This window comes from Triticum dicoccoides, chromosome 6A (assembly GCF_002162155.2).
Source record: "Triticum dicoccoides isolate Atlit2015 ecotype Zavitan chromosome 6A, WEW_v2.0, whole genome shotgun sequence".
Lineage (NCBI taxonomy): Eukaryota > Viridiplantae > Streptophyta > Magnoliopsida > Poales > Poaceae > Triticum > Triticum dicoccoides.
In genome coordinates this window covers 598246421-598264610 of record NC_041390.1, presented here as the reverse complement: position 1 = coordinate 598264610, position 18190 = coordinate 598246421, and positions in this window count along the sequence as shown.

The following is an 18190-nucleotide window of genomic DNA, read 5'->3' as shown; positions in this document are numbered from 1 at the left end:
CGCCTGCTCCTCCCTCTCCCCTACCTCTGCCTAGGGTTTCTACCTCCATCAAATTAGTTAGGGTGGAAACGAATCGGATGCGGATGCGGCTCAAATGAGTTAGGGTTCATGTAAGGGTGGAAACGAATCAAATTTCTAAGATGAATCATAAAACGAGTAAAATTTGACCACTTATTTCACTTTATAGTTGGATCATTGGAATATCCGCTACCACTTTCCACCCCTATAGGTTCATCAAATTAGATGGTAATTAGGGCAATAGTTCTTAGGTACTAATTAGTTAGTAAGAACGAGGTACTAATTAGGTACTAGAATATTTTTATTTATAGTAAGTTTATTTTTAGTAAGAACTAGTTGAATTAATAGAATATTCTCCAATACCTGGCAGGTTCTCCAGGGATCTCACTGGAGCTATGATCCCGTGTTGGTTCCTTCTCTGTGGGTGTCCACCGCCCGCGTCGATACCCGTCGTGTGCTAGGGTTTTAGTTGTACTAGTGATGTTATATGTATGACTCTATTCGGGATGTATTAGTGATAATATTCGACGATGTATGGACGCATGAGATGATTTACTTTTGCTTATTGAATGCATGCTAATTTGAGTCTTATAAGATATTTTGAAATGTATATCTTGTGTTGCTCAATATCCAAGTGGCCGGTCATGTTTGCAGGTTACACCTCCGAGTGGCCTATGTTTTGCCGGAGTGTTGATTCATTTCCGTTCCGGCAAATTTCAGGCGCTCGATATATCCTATTTTAGCAAAGGTCATGTCAGATTTTTTCATGAATTTTGGCATGACTTTTGCCAGAATATGTAGGAAATATCAAGTGCCCCGGATTTGTGTGTTGAGTATCCTGGTAGTTGTCTTCTATCGATTTTCAATTAATGTTTTAACTATGAACATAGGAAATGTCTGACGACAAAAAGGATTTCGGTATTTGCAAATACTGCGAAGACGAGCGCGGCCTGTGCGACGGAATCTTCCTAGATGATGATAGGCGCTTCAGCATCAAGCTGGACGAGAACTTCGAAGTGGATACAGTAAGTCACAACGACAAGTCTTTTTTCGTAATTAAGCATGACATCTGCTTCATTTGCTTCAACCTATATTTTTTTACTATTCTACTAGCGTATCCCCTGCCATGCAAGAGTTTTTGTATTGGATAAGATAGGTTTCAGTCATACTATGGAGGTAAAGAAAGTTTATTTGAAGACCGATCATGGTTATATTTTCCACGCAAAATTATACAATTCAGACGACTACACCTATTTTGGATGCAAAACATGGCGAGCACTATGCAAGACTTATGCATTTTAGCCTGATATGGTTATCACCTTTGATATTCGTCCGGAAGATGATATTGAAGGTAATACCGACATCTGGGTCGATGTGCAGATGCCTCCAGTTACACCAAAATGTAAGTTTCTCAACCATATTTATGTCTTTGATATTGTTTATTCAAAAATAGTTGACAACTAATTTGTATTGTCAGCTTATTTCGGTGCAAGCAAACATGTCCAGCGCTTGGTAGACAGGACCTACTACTGTCCCGGGGCTGAACTAAACTGCGAGGAGCTAAGTCATTATGTTTCATGGCTTGAGGATCTTGATACCGTCAAGACAAATTTTCTTCCTGGACTTAGAAATCTTAGTACTGAAAACGTGCGACCAATAGTGTTCGTCATGAACTACGGTCACATCTATTTAGGAAGGATGGTAAGATTTTTACTATTTGTCCTCAGTGCATCTTTTCCATACATTATTTGTGAAGCTAAACTTCATTGCTAAGTATGTGACCATACGATGTTCTTCAACAGGGACTCCCGATGAATGTTGTGCCTTATGGGATCAAGACTAAAGGTACCATGAGTATTATTAGCTTACGACCAAGATATCCTACATGTTACTTTAGTGCATTCAAGATCAGCGATGAATGCTTAATAGTGCAAGACTGGACCAGATATGTGATGGGGGAGCGTAGACAAGTACTAGGGGGCAGCAAACAGATGTGCTACCCAAAATTAGGAGACAGGTTCATCTGCATGCTCCAACTTGATCAAGGAGGAGAGCTACACATGTTTTATGTTGTTTTACCTAAGAGAGAGCAGCAGGAGTGATTAGCTAGAAATGAGTTTGAGGATGATGATGTGCTACACTATTACTATGATGATAAAATAGCTAGTGTTGGTGGTAATGACTGATGATTATTATTAGCTAGTGTTAGTGGTGATTAAATAAATATTGTTGGTGCTAATGATTATGATGATGATTAAATAGCTTGTGCTGGCGGATTAGATTCAAGTGGAGGCAACATGTGGTGCACATCGAAAGTACTACTAGTCCAAACTAGATCAAGTTTGGATTAGTAGTATACTTTTGACATGCACCACATATTGCCTCCACTTGAACCTAATCCACCTTCATTTGACACACTGTTATCGACATAATGATGTAAACCTCATAACTGGTATTGTACCAATATTTGTACGATGGCGCATAAATACACTAAAAATAAAAAAAATAAAAAAACAATACTAGTAGCGATGGAAAGAAAACACGCTGCCAGTAGTTACATTAGCAGCAGCGTGGGAGTGAACAAGCGCTGCAGCTATTTGTCCTAGCAGTAGCGCGTGCGGCACGCGTTACTGCTAAGCAATAGCTGTAGCGCCTTATTAGTAGCACGCCTACCCGCGCTACTAGTGAGCACAAAACCAGTGCTACTGCTAGGGTTTTCCCTAGTAGTGCTAGCGCCGGAGAGAGAGAGAGAGAGAGAGAGAGAGAGAGAGAGAGAGAGAGAGAGAGAGAGAGAGAGAGAGAGAGAGAGGAAGAGAGACGGGGCGAGAGGGGTCGTTTGTGACCACAAATGGCATATAGATAGGGAGACAATGTTGATGTTGTCCGAAATTGGCCTATGAACGGAGACGCAAGGGAAGCGAGTCATCGTGTGTGTGATAGGGACTTCATGAGAGAGATAGAATAGATGGTGTAGAGAACAATGTGCGAAATCGAGAACGATTATACATTAGGGAGCTATGCAAAGAGTCACGACATATATGTATACAGGAAAGGAGCTGGGGCGGGTCCGCATGTGGGAGAGATAGAAAGAGGAGAGTGGTGCACAAGGAGACAAAGTGTGCTTGTTTGCAGTGGGGGTGGTGTGTGAGGTGAGTGCGCGAGAACCATATAACTAGGGAGATAGGCGTTTGGGGGCGACGTTTTGTGTGTATGGGAAATATACACTCTACATAGTGCGTGTGCTTGGGGAAGAGAGATAGTGGGAGACCTAGAGAGTGAGGGAAGATATGTGTGCATGCCCGAGAGACAAAGTGATAGAGACCTATGTTGGGGTCCGGACTTTACAAGAGAGAGGGGTGTTAATGTGCTCGTGTGTTGGTGTTTAGGGGAGAGAACGACTTCTCTCTCTGTGTGTGTGGTGGGGGGGTTGACTCCAGATAAAGAGTGAGGTGTCTATATTTGAGGGACTTTAGCGTAATTGAGATATTGTGCACTCATGGTTGATCAATTTGTTTCACAGTTTGTACTATGAGATAACGATACTTTTGAACATGCGTGATATACCTTGATGTACCAGAATTACAAACCTAAGATTGGAATTTTGGAATTCGACTCCATCATTAGCTTTTGTAATTCATTTAAGCAGAGGTACATTTTTTAAGCCGGGATTTCGTGATTTCAAATTCATATATCAAACCTAGAGATATACACATACGGGCATGTTCAAACTTTATAATCATCCACTTTATTCATACACATACACATTTTTTCTTTTGTCATCATATTTAGGATAAACACATTTGGAATTTCATTTGAATTGGACCGTATGATGGTATTTGCTTGTAGTAGCTCAATGATCCATATTTGAATTGAATGGACAATCTAAGTTTCGAGTTGGAGACATTGATTTTCAGAACTTGCACATTTTTTTGCGTGGAAAACAAACAAATTGTCGGCCATGATATCATAGTCGGCCGTACGAGAGCAGAATACTTATAATTTTAGGTGCCAAAAGCTTTCAAACTTCCTGCTCACATCGAAATATCACGCGCCCGAAAGTTTAGCCCTGCAATATTCCTGTTTTACCCCTGCCACATGAATGGAAAAGGGCTGCTTTGGTAACTCCATTGTTTTCCCCTCTTTGCCCCCAACATTCTTCCCCAGAGCCCCTCCCCTTCCCCTCCCCGACCCCCCCAACCACGGCAAGCCGCCGAATCTAGTCCTCCGCCGCAGCGGTGGACCTCACACCCTGCCGGATCTACCTTCCGCACCTTGGAACCCCCAACTGGCAACTCATCACTTCACCGGAGCCGCTTCAGCGACTGGCTTGTCCACCACTCCAGATCTCCTTGACCGCCATTATGGTCCACCGCACCGAATCTGCTTAACCGGCGCCCTCGTCCACCACAGTGTAGGCCCTTCACTGACTCCCTCGTCCGCCCCTTCGCTGGCCCTTCATACAAGCCCTCGTCCGCCGCAACAGATCCGCCTCACCAAAAGAACTATACAACGCGCCCGCCGAAGCCTTCGTTCACTCCATCGGACCCGCTCCACGGATGCCATATTCAACTCCACCGGCCCCGCTTTACCGACACCCCAGCCTCATCAGGTTATTTCGATTTGTACTCCTTCGGTTTTTCTCTTTATCATGCAACTATTCACTTACCAAGATGAGCTTTCTTGTATGTCGACAGGCACCGCAACCGTAGCACCGGAGCCGCTTCAGCGACGACGACAGCCGACCCAAACTCAAATGCAACACGAGCACCATTGACGATCCTTACCTATCAAGTATGACAACGATACCCATACGCCGCCGAGAATCAGGTAGTATTATCCAACGGCCGGCGCCTACGTTCACTTTCCTAGCATAAGCACCGCACCTTTGAATTTCTTCAGGGCATCATTCAGTTTTCCATGAGACGCGTTATTCTACTTGCACCTGTAGGGCCATACTTCTGGCAGTGAACATGTTACATGTGCTAAATTACATACCAGTGCACATATAGTTAATATGCTTTAGTTTTGTTCTGATGCCACCTGTTGGTTCCATCAGACTGCTTAATGTTCTCTATGCTTAATTACACATCAGCAAACTAGCATGTGGTTCCGCTGCTTTTTGTTTGTTTTACCCTACATTTTCAGATGCTAGCTATTACATCACTGCTCTGAGCCTCTGTTCATTACTTGTTTGTGTGTTCTTGATCTTCCCAAGTTGCATGACTAATTTGATGCTTCTATTAATTATGGAGCTGCCAACCCCATCAAGCACAATATTTGTTCTTTTGGGGCTGGCACCTCGAACAAGCATACAAATAGAGGGAAGCAGATATACTCCCTCTGATTCTATTTACTCTGCCCATAACTCTTAACCTGCATACCAAGGAGGGCACTGGTTTAATTTTTCTGGACTAATTTGCCAATTAATTAGGGCAGAGGCGGATGGGGCGGGGCACAAAAGGAAACCAACGCTAGGAATCGGCAACACGCAGACTAATACGAGAAAACTGAGAAAAAGTTATACGCAAAGTAAAAAGAATCAGAGGGAGTATTGTCGTGTATGCACACACCCTTCTTTCATTAGTTTAGATGAACCATTGATGATCAATTCGGACCAGTGCATGCGATTAAAATTAATTTTACCTAAATAGATGGTGTAGAATAAACTACAATAACTGGATTTGCACCACGGGATGCTGACGATATCTTCAAAGAACATTGCAATAGTAGCTAGGCCTCACAGCAACATATGGTAAGCCAGTGTGTTTTAGTACATGTGAAATGTAATGCTAGTGGGCTGCTTTCTTGGCTTGTGCCCTCAATGTGTAATCCTATCGAATTACAAATAGTTCAGTTGTCTGCTTTGCTGTATTGCTTGATTCGAATGCTTATTTGTTGTTACGCTATACCTGAGTTGGCCAATATGTCAGCCGTGCCTGCTGTACTATCATAAAGAAATGCATGCCTATTTCATTTGAGTCCTTAACTTTTCCTCTCAACTTCATCACATGACTGTCTTCGTAGTTTATATGAGGCCACACTGTTAAGTGCTTTCTCAGATTATTTCAACTGCTTAGATGCCTTGGCAACTTAAATATAGCGGTTGTACACTCCCTTTCAACTAGGGATGTCAACTGGGTCCGGTTTAATCCCGATTAAAGTCCACTAGTGGTATGATAGTTCAAAAGAGTTTTTGTTTTTTTGAGGAAAATGAACTAGGGAGGTAGCAAAAACTAACTAGATGGGACTGGCGGATTTCGTTTATTTGCCACTTACATCCCTAGTTTCATCTTACCATTTTAATTTCTTTTCCGCTGATGCTGCTTCGAACCTTTTAAATATAGTTTGCCATGCTCGTCAATAATTCGTTCGTCATTTACCATCTAAGCTTACTGCCTGGATCATACGATAACTATCTCTTACTAATGTCCAGCGGAAACCTTTCAGGATGCCGTTCACACTAGGACACAATGTACAACCCCATAATCTATTTGTGGAAGCAGTGCGCCATCCATGTTACCAGATGGTAGCAGTTCAGAGGCAACACCGCTGGAGAGCAGTCTGAACATAGATATTATAGTGCTTGAGGCTCTACTAGAGGCAGAAAGAGATGGTGTGGCTGCCATGAATGAGGTAATATTTATCTTGAGGCTGGAAATTACAGAATTAGCGACACGCATTATGCAAGCAACCCAAGAATTGGAGGAAGTAAAAATGTTGCATTTGAAGACGAAGGAGGTCCTGCTGTTTCTGCTATCTGAAGCCCAAGATAATCCCGGTTCTTCTTTAGATACCAGTTCAAATTTTCATTAGATTATTGTACTTGCATGTTGTGTCATGTCTCTGAATGGATCATGTTGCAAGACCCCCTATGTTGTCCATGTGTTGTAATGATCCGAATTTTTTAGGCGAGGTAATCCTCAGAACTTGTATGATTGACATAAGGTGAACTGTTTGTCATGTGAGCATATTGTATTGGATGAAATAACTGTTTGACTCAGAGTGTATCCAACCTACTGAATTCGAAGATCACGGCATTTCTAAATCATAATCATATATAAAGGTGGAATAAATCTTTGTTGTGGTTTTGAAGAAATAAATAAAAAAACATATAATTATCTGTGGATATTCGTAATCGAATACAAATTGGATTTGAATTTAGTTTGCCAGGTCCTAGGGCAAACGTGAATGCTAATTCTCCCAAGTTTTGAACGAAGCGCCTAAACACCCACTATAATTTGTGGGCTGCTCGAAGCAAGTGTTTGCGAGATGGAAATTACTGTCTACCCCTGACACTTGACATCCTTATCGACAGGATTTACACTGCTGTCGATAGGGGTAGACTAGTAACTTCAATCAGACGTGACACGATGGCCTCTTAGCCCATTCAGACACGGTGGGCACCAAACGTGGGCGGCAAAACACATTTGATTCAAGCTCGTCCGAAAGACATGTGTCTCTTCCTCCATTTCTCCATTCATACACGATGGGCGGCAAAACAAACTCTCCTCATCCGAAATCGATGTAGGCTTATATTTTAAATAGGGGCAGATGTGTAACTTCCATCAGACGTGACACAACCGCCCTACCTGTCAGCCCTGTTCATACACTGTGGGCGCCAACCGTGGGCGGCAAAACACCCTCTCCTCGCCCGAAATAGTTACCGGCAAATATTTGGGATATGCGAGATTACCGTCCTATCCCCAACCGACGCGATGTCCGAAATTTTAAACGGGGGATAAGTTCGTAACTTTCCCCCATTTCAGAGAAGCGCGTCCCAAAGTTTGAGATCCCCCCTCCCCTCCATTTCCCCATTCATACACCGTCGGCGGCACGACAACCTCCGCACTGCGGCTAGCCTCCTTCGTCCGGCACCCCATCCTCCACCTTGCTAGAGCCGCTACCCCTACCCCGTTGTCCACTGCAAGAGATGGATGTCTCTCATCCATGGCGTTGGACCAGCATCCTTTCATCGCCTCCTCTCGCTTCATCGGCGCCGTCTTCCACCTTGCCGTTGCCGCTCCTACGACCGCCTCGTCCATGGCAACAAGATATATCTCCTGACCCGGCCGTCTGCCGTCTAAAGTCTTCTTCCCCGCCCTCGACAGCCATCGCACCCGCAGCACCCTCAATGTATCAGCATAGGCCTACACGGCGTCACAAGAGAGGTGGTACTCTTCCATATGTGCTTAAGTTATTGATCTCACCCGAAAAATAGATCGTAATTTGTTTACTATACTTTTCTTGTCCATACCAAATCGTAGTGGCTAGTTGAAAGCAAACATTGGTTGTGAAGTAGTTTTGTCCAGTTTGCACCTTTAGATCCGCCATGGCACGAGCACTATACTCGTAAAGCTTATGGTTTCCCCCCTTTATATTCACTACCATCATCGTAGGTGCTTCGTGTCGTGCTAGCACTGCTCCTCAAGACCTCAACCCAAAGCTTACGTGTTGAAATACAAATCTGATATGATGCTCATATCACTAAAATAGAGAACGTTTAATTGGTCACCTAATGTTCCTATATTCTTTTCGAAATGCATGTGCGCCACCCACTGGTCCAGCTAGTTCCACTTTCCTGATTTTTCTCTTGATTCTTAGGGTTTTCCCCTTTTATCTACTCTACTATGATCTGCGTAGGTGCTTTCTATCGTACTAGCATTACTCCACCCTTCAAGCTAAACAACACAACACTCAGAATTCAAAAGCTTAGTTGTTCAAATATGATTGTGATATGATACTGATATTAGTTAACCGACACATTTAATTGGTTAGCTAAGGTCCCACTTGAGTTTCCAAATGCATGTCATGACATATAGAGAGACAGCATAATTGCATTTCTTTGTCACTTGTTGACCATACTTTCTTGTCCATACCAAATCTTAGTTCTTATTTCAAAGCAAAAATTGGTTGCTAACTACCCTTTGCGCGGTTTGCAGCTTCAGATCTGCCATCCCACTGCCACGGTCAACACTGTACTCATCATGCTTATGTTTTCCCCATTTTATGATGACCACAATCAGCCTACGTGGTTCGTGTCGTAATAGCACTGCTCCACCCATCGAGCTAAACAAGCTTAGTTGTACAAATTCATATCTGATATTATTATTGCGGATATTAGTAAAACTGAGAGATGTTTAATTGGTTAGCTAAATGTTCCTACTTTAGTTTCGAAATGCATGTGAGCCACATATGGAGAGACCAGAAAGAATAGTATTTCTCTGTGCGCTCTGGTTCATCATGGGTGGCCAATCGACATTGTATTAAAAGACTTGTAATATCTTCAATCTGCTTGCTCTTCCGCTCTTCTTTAAGATGATACTCTTCTCTTGCGGTCGACTGGTCAGGTCGAGTTGTTCTCCCTTAGTATATTTTGAATCATTCAGGTCAGGTCGACTTGTTCTTCTTTACTATATGTTGAAGCTATCATCTGCGAAGTGTCATCACTTCTGGAGCTCTCATATTTTGAGTAGTAGGCCATATTATGTTAATGCACACAACAAATTACAGCATGCATGGCATCTTTTAAAAGAATTGTAGAGATAGCACAAAGGGGTTTACAGGGAGGCGGTATTGGATTAGAATCACTTCTGCATTACAAAGAAAATCTCACTTGTTTTTATGTTTTCATGCATGTCAGATATTTGAACATTATCAAAATGAATATGAGAATGGGCGCATGAGAGGAATATTGCGGAATGATCCATTGCCTAACAAACTTGGCATGGTGGAGGATAGCCTATCTTATTCACCCATCAAGGTGCTTGCTCTAACTTTGCAAAGTTGTATTGGTCGCACATATTTTGCTTTGGACCTCTTGCATTACTTCTACTTTGTTACACCATCTGCTTAGTTTAAGCATCATATATGAGTATATGCCATACCTATCCATTTTCTGTACCTATTCCATGTGTCGTCACACTATGTTTTTCCAGTCAAATGTTGTTCTTTCGTAATAGGTGTCCAAAAGGAAGAGGGTGAGTGCAGGTCGTCAAGGAGTACAAACTAGGTATTTGGAAAAGGTAGTGATACCTATTAAATCAGATAGATCAGCAGCCACAGAAAACACAGGCCTAACTGTACCACACTTTACCCCTACTCCAGTGGCCAAACCCCTATTAGAACTGCTGGGAGCACAGCGTCAGGTACTGTCTATGATATCAATTCAAAATTTGAACTCCTAAATTTCTGCTTATGCCTTACCTTCTCTCTTGTATGAAAACTAATTTCAGATGAATCTCCTTGCTCAAAGGATCATACGATCTCAAAACAATAATGGGCTCTGCGTTGCTCTTGTCAGTACCTCTCTCCCTTTTGCCTTGTAATGCTGTACTTAATTAATTGCTATTTGATTATGTATCATCAGTCTGCACCTGAGCTTCATTATCCTCTGTTTCTTCCAATATTATTTGATCTATATTTACTCTTTGCAAAATGTAGAATAATGGCAACGCTTATAAAGAATTTTCTTTGGGGAATTTATTGAATTATCCTTCCATCAACATGGAGAAGGGCTTTGTCCAGCCCGTGTTAACATGTAATGTAAGTTCATCCTTCTCAAGCCTTCAAACTTTGTTCTAGTATAGATTTGGGTAGGCATCATTTCCTCCACTGTTGTTTGCTTTGCTGTTTACATCTGATTGGATGTTTGCAACAACTACCAGTTTCAAATTGTAGTTGTAAAAATATGTTCCTTATGCAGAATAGATCCATTTATTTGCTTATATAATTGTGAAACCTGTTATGTGTCTCCTTGTTTCTCTTTTAGACTCGTATCTCTTACGCCAGGCAGAACTTTAGGGAAGATAGTGAGCCAAACCATCTTGAGGACAGCGAGATGACCCCAAGGTCCTGTCTTGATGAAGACAGTGAGTTGAAGCTACTCACCGGCAGGTGTGAGACAACCTCTGCGCATTCGCTGCCTCAATCAGTTCGACTTCTTCAGTCTCGACTTAAAGCGGAAAGGCTTGCTTCAGCTCAGCCCTGACTTGAAGTTAAAGATGCAATGAAGATGTCAGAGGACTGCCGTGCGCACCATCATGCCTTAAATCTAGTGTTGATGCATCTATCGTTGACACAACTGAGGTCTACTCAGCTTCTTCAGCTGTTTTGGGGGGCCTAACCTGGCCAGGCCTAGTGCCTTCTGAAGTGCTCTCAGTTTTGTATATTCTTTTGTCGGTTCATTTATTTGCACTGGTGGCGAACTTTGATGCCCAGTGGATGTAATATGTGTGATAGCCGTGATAGCCTAGCGTAAGTTGCTTGCTTATTTATTTCCTTGTTGTCTTGTTTATTTGTTTGCTTCTAGTCATTGCAGTTCTTTTTCCACGGTTTGCTAGTGGCTGCAATAATCTATTTCTTAAAACTAGGCCACAATAACCATGGGCTAATATTTATTGTAGTGACACTGGGCCTCCTACGGGCCGTAGAAACAGTGGGCCTTCTACGGGCCGTAGAAATAGTGGGCCTTCTAGGAGCCGTAGAAACAATGGGCCTTCTACGGGCCATATCATCAATGGGCCTTATACGGGCAGTATGATCGATGGCCAAACATGGGCCAATAATAGGCCGCATTATGGCCGTAAACGGGCTAGAGTTGGAATCGTCCGTTCATGGGTTGACCATAACAGGCCATCGTTAATAGGCCGTATTTGATGACGCTATGAAAACGGCCCAACGTATTAACGGGCCACAAACAGGCCGACTGTAACCACGGGCTGAATTTGGCCCACAAGCAGAAAATGATAGTAACGGGCCGTAAGTAAACGAATGCTGGAAATGAGCCCAAGAATAAATGGGCTCTGAGAAGGCCGAAAGATAACATGGGCTGGAAACGGCCCAACGGAATAACGGGCCATTAATGTGTATAAAGTGATACACTGTTCATTACGGGCCAGTTTCACCATGGGCCGTTAATGGGTGTAAAGTGATACACTGTTCATTACGAGCCAGTTTCACCACGGGCCATTAGTAGGCCAAGAGTTACATAGGGCCTCATATGGGCCGAAAGACATCATGGGCCATACATGGGCCAGAAGTGAAAACGGGCTGGAATCATATTGGATGGCCCAGATGATGCTACTGGGCCTAATTCGGATAGGGCATAATGGGCCTTGGGTTAGCGTGCTGTAAATGGGCTATATTTGAACATGCCATTAACAGGCTTTCCATGGGCCAGCCTGCCAGCTTTTGACCAAGTCAAACGGGCCTGCCTTTTCACAGGAATGGGCCTCTATTGGGCCGTGCCACATGTCGACGTATCATAGGCGCCTTCCGTCCAATGAGTGGTTGACATCTGTCCCAACGATGAGCCGACACGTGTTTCCTCCAGCCAATGATGATTTTACACGTGGAAAATCCCCACTGGTCGGGGCTATTAACGGGTTATCGGATCCAAAACCCGACCCGATAGCTTAACGGCGTTCCGTTATGGTGAATGCCATGTGTCGGTCACCCATGATGAAAGCACTTCTGTGACGCGTGATTTATCGTCATGGAAGTGGACACTTCCGTGATGATAATTTTGGTAATGTCATGGAACACTTCTACGACAGCACATGTATGACTATCTTGATTCTGTCATAAATTTGTCATGGATGTACATGCATGACAAAAAAAGCGACCTACTGTGACAAACACGTATCATCACGGAAGTGTATTTTTTGTAGTGATTCTAGCAATATGTCATGGTTCAAACATCATGTAACAATGAGAGGAAAACAACTATGATAGCACCTACTCATATTCTACCATAGCACTTACTACTACTGTTCTCATATAAACTCTAAGCAATAACATGCGTTGTTATAAAAATCTTGTAAACGAGAGTAACATATAGAAATCATGATGTTATGCTCATAATATGTATTCTAACAATCATTAGATGCCAATTGTTCTCATATCAACTCTAACAATAACATGTGTGGTCACAAAAATCTAGGAAATGAGAGGAACATATAGCAATGATGTGGTTATAGACATGCTATGCATTCTAAATTTGTAAAAAATGAACAGGCAGTCGTATTCATAAGGTAAAGATGAGATGAGATAGAACAATTACACGACGTTAGATTCCACCAATATAGGTAGCCAATCTGTACGTCGACCGCGTAAACGATGCCATCGTGCACTATAGCATTAGACAGAAATGTTTCCTCAACATGGTTGATGATGAGCTATAACCATGTATGACGACCGGATTCCAGATAGACTAATCCCTTGTTGAACAATGCAATGAGCTTGTAATCCATGTAGTCTTCTGATGGTGTGGGCACTTCGCAGATTACAACTTTCTGCAAACAGAGGTCGAGCCAAAAGCTTGACGCGTCTCGTGCGTAGTAGGCAGGAGTGTCCGGTGGGCCGCGAGGCTCGATGGCGGCGGTATCCAACAATGGAAGGGTGATCTCTCGCTGGGTGTAGATATCCACGAGACGCCACAGACTACCAGTGTGGTGGATGAGGATGATCCAGTTGGCCTTCATGCCCGCCCAGTAGTGGACGCGCGGGAAGGACAGGTGGACGGGTAGTGGTAGCATGTCGAGGGGCACCACGACAACCTCCGTAGGATCGTCGAGTCGGTGTCTAGGCCACCTACAAGGATCGGGCGTCAGCAAGCAGGGTGTCTTGAAAAGAGCCGGCCGGTTGCAGACGAGTAGACGGTACAAAGACACCGAGCATGCAGCCAGACGGACGGTGCCGAGTAGGTCCATACGACTACAGATTTGCTCCAAGAGAACATCAGGGAGGAAATTCCAATCGCGGCTCTGCGTGTGAGTCGGTTCTGCCATTTGGGGTTTTCGGTGCCTGCGAGCCAACGGGGAAGTGGATTCGGGCGGGCGAGCGAAGAAGCTTCTCCTCGTGTGGCCGAACAGTGAGCGGGGGGATATGGTATGCGCGAGCTACCAAGGAAGATGGCGCGGGCGGGCGAGCAGTGAGCGGGGGTAAATGGTGTGCAGCCGACGATGGGGAAGAGAGGAGGAAGAAGAAGAGAGGAGGAAGAAGAGTGGAAGACGGGGAACAAAGTGCATTCAATCTCAATTCTACTACTCCCTCCGTCTAGGTGTGTAAGTCACCTTACGAAAACCAAATAATCCAAAAACACTTAGGCACCATACATTAACTCCCTTCTCGTTTTTTGTTTTGTGGCATATCAACAAACAAGATATGTGGGCTATGCATGCTTTCAATGACTTGAGACTACCAAACATAACTGACTGATTTAGTAACACCAACACGCTGGTTCAGCTTATTAATTACGTGTCCCATCTGCTGAAGTGTGTATTGTCACTTCACTGCGAAGACTAGTTGAATAGTTCTCTCTGACCGAAATGGGGAAGAAATGGATCGTGAGGACTTCCTTTCTACAGTATCCCTATGCCTCTACGCTCACTGTCGGTGTCAAAACCGGCCGATCTCGGGTAGGGGGTCCCGAACTGTGCGTCTAGGCCGGATGGTAACAAGAGGCAAGGACACGATGTTTTACCCAGGTTCGGGCCCTCTTGATGGAGGTAAAACCCTACGTCCGACTTGATTAATATTGATGATATGGGTAGTACAAGAGTAGATCTACCACGAGATCGGAGAGGCTAAACCCTAGAAGCTAGCCTATGGTATGATTGTGTGTTATGGTTGTTGTCCTACGGACTAAAACCCTTTGGTTTATATAGACACTGGAGAGGGTTAGGGTTACACAAGGTCGGTTACAAAGGAGGAGATATCCATATCCGTATTGCCTAGCTTGCCTTCCACGCCAAGTAGAGTCCCACCCGAACACGAGACGAAGTCTTCAATCTTGTATCTTCATAGTCTAATAGTCCGGCCAATGGAGATAGTCCGGCTGTCCGGAGACCCCCTAATCCAGGACTCCCTCAGTAGCCCCCGAACCAGGCTTCAATGACGATGAGTCCGGTGCGCAGTATTGTCTTCGGCATTGCAAGGTGGGTTCCTTCTCTGAATACATCACAGAAGAATTTGAATACAAGGATAGTGTCCGACCCTGCAAAATAAGTTCCACATTCCACCGTAGAGAGAATAATATTTTTGCAAATCTAATTTGCTGGCTTGTTTTGGCAGCATGACGTTATGTCATAGCCCGGTGATTATTTGAACCGTTTCTTTTAACCAGCCCCGCACACAACCTGAGGCAGTTCTTCGACACGTCTTGTCAAAGTAGAGATCGTGTCCCCCTATTACGGGATTCTCATCAATACGGGCGTGGGTAACCCAACCGCGCCATCAATTGCGGTGCTTGGGGATAAGCGAGTTTTACCAGGCAAGTGGGGACGCTTAGCTTCGTCCGCCCATATAAAGGGATAAGGGTTCACCTTTCTATCCACGCCTTCTTCCTCCCTTGCCCATCCGTTTTCGCACACTCGAGCTCTAGCGCCCAAGTCCGCACTTCCCACCTCGACCTTCTCCAATCATGTCCGGAGCGGGAGGCAAGTGGCTGGTCTCCTCCGTCACGAAGGGAGACATCAAGAAACTGAGGAGAGCCGGATACCTGCCCGACGACATCGCACACCGGCTCCCAGATGAGGGGCAGCTCATCCCCACCCCTAGGCCCCATGAGAGGGTAGTATTCCTCACCCATTTCCTCCGCGGACAGGGATTCCCTCTCCATCCCTTCGTCCGGGGGCTCATGTTTTATTACGGCCTGGATTTCCACGATCTGGCCCCGAACTTCATCCTCAATACTCGGCGTTTATCGTCATGTGCGAGGCCTTTCTCCGCATCAGGCCCCACTTTAGCTTATGGCTGAAGACCTTCAATGTCAAGCCGAAGGTGGTGGGCGGCCGCCAGGCGGAGTGTGGAGGCGCCATGGTGGGGAAGATGCCTAATGTAACATGGCTCGAGGGCTCCTTTGTGGACACCATAAAGGGGTGGCAATCGGGGTGGTTCTATATCACCGAGCCGCGTGACCCTGCATGGGCAGCGGCCCCCGAGTTCCGATCTGGCATCCCCACATGGCTCACCTCCTAGAAAGAGAAGGGCCTATCCTGGGGTAATTCGAAAGAGCTGACCGGACTCCAAACATGTATTCAAAACATGCTGGACAAGAAGCTCAAGCTTGTCAACATAGTCCGAGTTATGCTCATCCGCCGGATACTCCCGTGCCAACAACGGGAGTTCAACTTGTGGGAGTTCAATCCGGCGCAGCACTGAACTCTGAATAGGCTCTTCGACACGACTCATGAAGACGCCTGGAGGGTGCTGTTCAAAAGCGCCGAGGTCCCCCCCTATTATTGAGGATCGTGGATTCAGCGTGAAGCGCCAAGCCAGTGCGCTAAGTTGCTTTACCTTTCATAGGATACTTATTTTTTATATAGATTGACTCTATGCGGGATCTAAACTCCCGTACCTTTGACAAGACTGGCAGAAGATGGCCGGACAGATCGACTGCCCGGCTCCTTTGCCCGAAGGCCCCGCCGATGCTCTTCTGGAGAAGATGTTGACTCCGGCCCCTTATACGGTGTCGGAGAAGACCAAGAAGGCCAAGGGAACTCGAAAGAGTTCCCTATGCCAGGCATCGTTGGACTCACCATCCGATGACTCTGCGGGTCACTCTTCCCCCAAAGACGAGGAAGAAGAAGAAGAAGAAGATGCTCCCCCACCGACTGGGGGAGACAGGAAAAGGAAGGCCGCCCCAACTGGGGAGACCGAAGGGTCCAAGAAGGGGAGGACTCTCCTTCCGGACAGTTCCACCGCCGCCGACGAGGGTGAGGACGAGTGGTTGCCCCGGGCCAGGCCCTCAGGGAGATCGTAAGTATTCGGATACCAGAGTAACTCATAGGATTCCTTTTTCGCACTGCTTTCTCTAACGTCGAACGCAATTATGCAGGCCGCCATAAGCCAGCATCGGTGTATCATCGGACGGCTCCTTGGGCTTGTCGGACATGGATAGCGATCCAGTCCCGACTGCCACCTCCCCTCATCCTGCCGACGACGCTGAGGTGTTATCTCAAGAGGCACCGGATCAAGGGGAGACAGCCCTGGAGGCGCCTCAAGGAGACCTTCCGGACTCCGGGAGCCGAGAGGACGGGGCCCCCGAGAGCTCCGAGTTCGGCCCTCAACCAAACACCGTGCCGGACCCTCCAGCGGTTCTGGGCTTGGGCAGGCGGCCTCCTTCTAAGAGGGGCAAGACGCCTGTGCCGGTGACCTCTGTCCATCTAGAGGCCCCGGACATCTATTGGAAGCGCTTCGCAGCGCTTCCATCGATGAGGAGCACCGCACTATCATGAGTGCGGTGATCCAGAAGGTTCAGTCCGCCAAGAGCGGATTGACTGAAGCCTGTGCCAGCCTTCTAACAGGCTTAGAGGTAAGTGTTTTAAAATGTAGTAGAAATATTACCGCATAGACAGTAACCCCTGATGCTTTGTTCGGTGTTCACAAAGAAAAGCCGAACAGAGGATCAAATAATATCACAGGAGTCTAATATAAGTATGTCAATATGCGCATGTAGGCTTCGCTGTTGGCGTCCGCCGCACTGACTGTGGAGGTCGCCGTACTGAAGCAGGCCCTCGAGGGGTCCCGAAAAGAGCTCGGCCATGCCAAGAGGCAGCTCGATGAGAACAAGGGTAAGTAATACCCTGTCTATAGATGTGTATATATATATATATATATATAAAAGGACGCGATTGCAAAATGAGAGGATCATTGTATGTTTGCCAGGGGCCATGACCGAGGTGGCGACCCTGATGCAAGCGCTAACCGAGGCCGAAGATAAAGTGGCCCAGGAGCGCACCGAGCGAGAGAAGAACAAGGCTCGGGTGGGTGAGGTGCAGCAAGAGCTCCAGGCTCTTGTGACGAAGCACGAGGCGTTGGAGCTTGACTAGAAGACGCGAGAGTCTGAGCTTGCCGCGGCCCTTGAGAGCGCAAAGAGTGCCAAGGCCGAGGCCCAGAAGGCCCTCCAAGACATCGACGCGATGAAGAAGATAGCGGCGGGTAAGGCTTTCTATATGCAAAGCAAGCATGTAAAAGTAAATTACCGATTACTTACCCGGATCCCGAGCTCTTCAGGAGCATTTGCAGATTTGCCCCGCAGTGTGTCCGATGCTGCACGATTTTACCAGGCCGAGGACGGAAGCTTGACGGAGAAGCTATTCTGGTCACAGTATGCTGAGGCCAAACATCCGGTGCCAATGAGCGACCAGCTGAAGCAGATGGTCGAGCTACA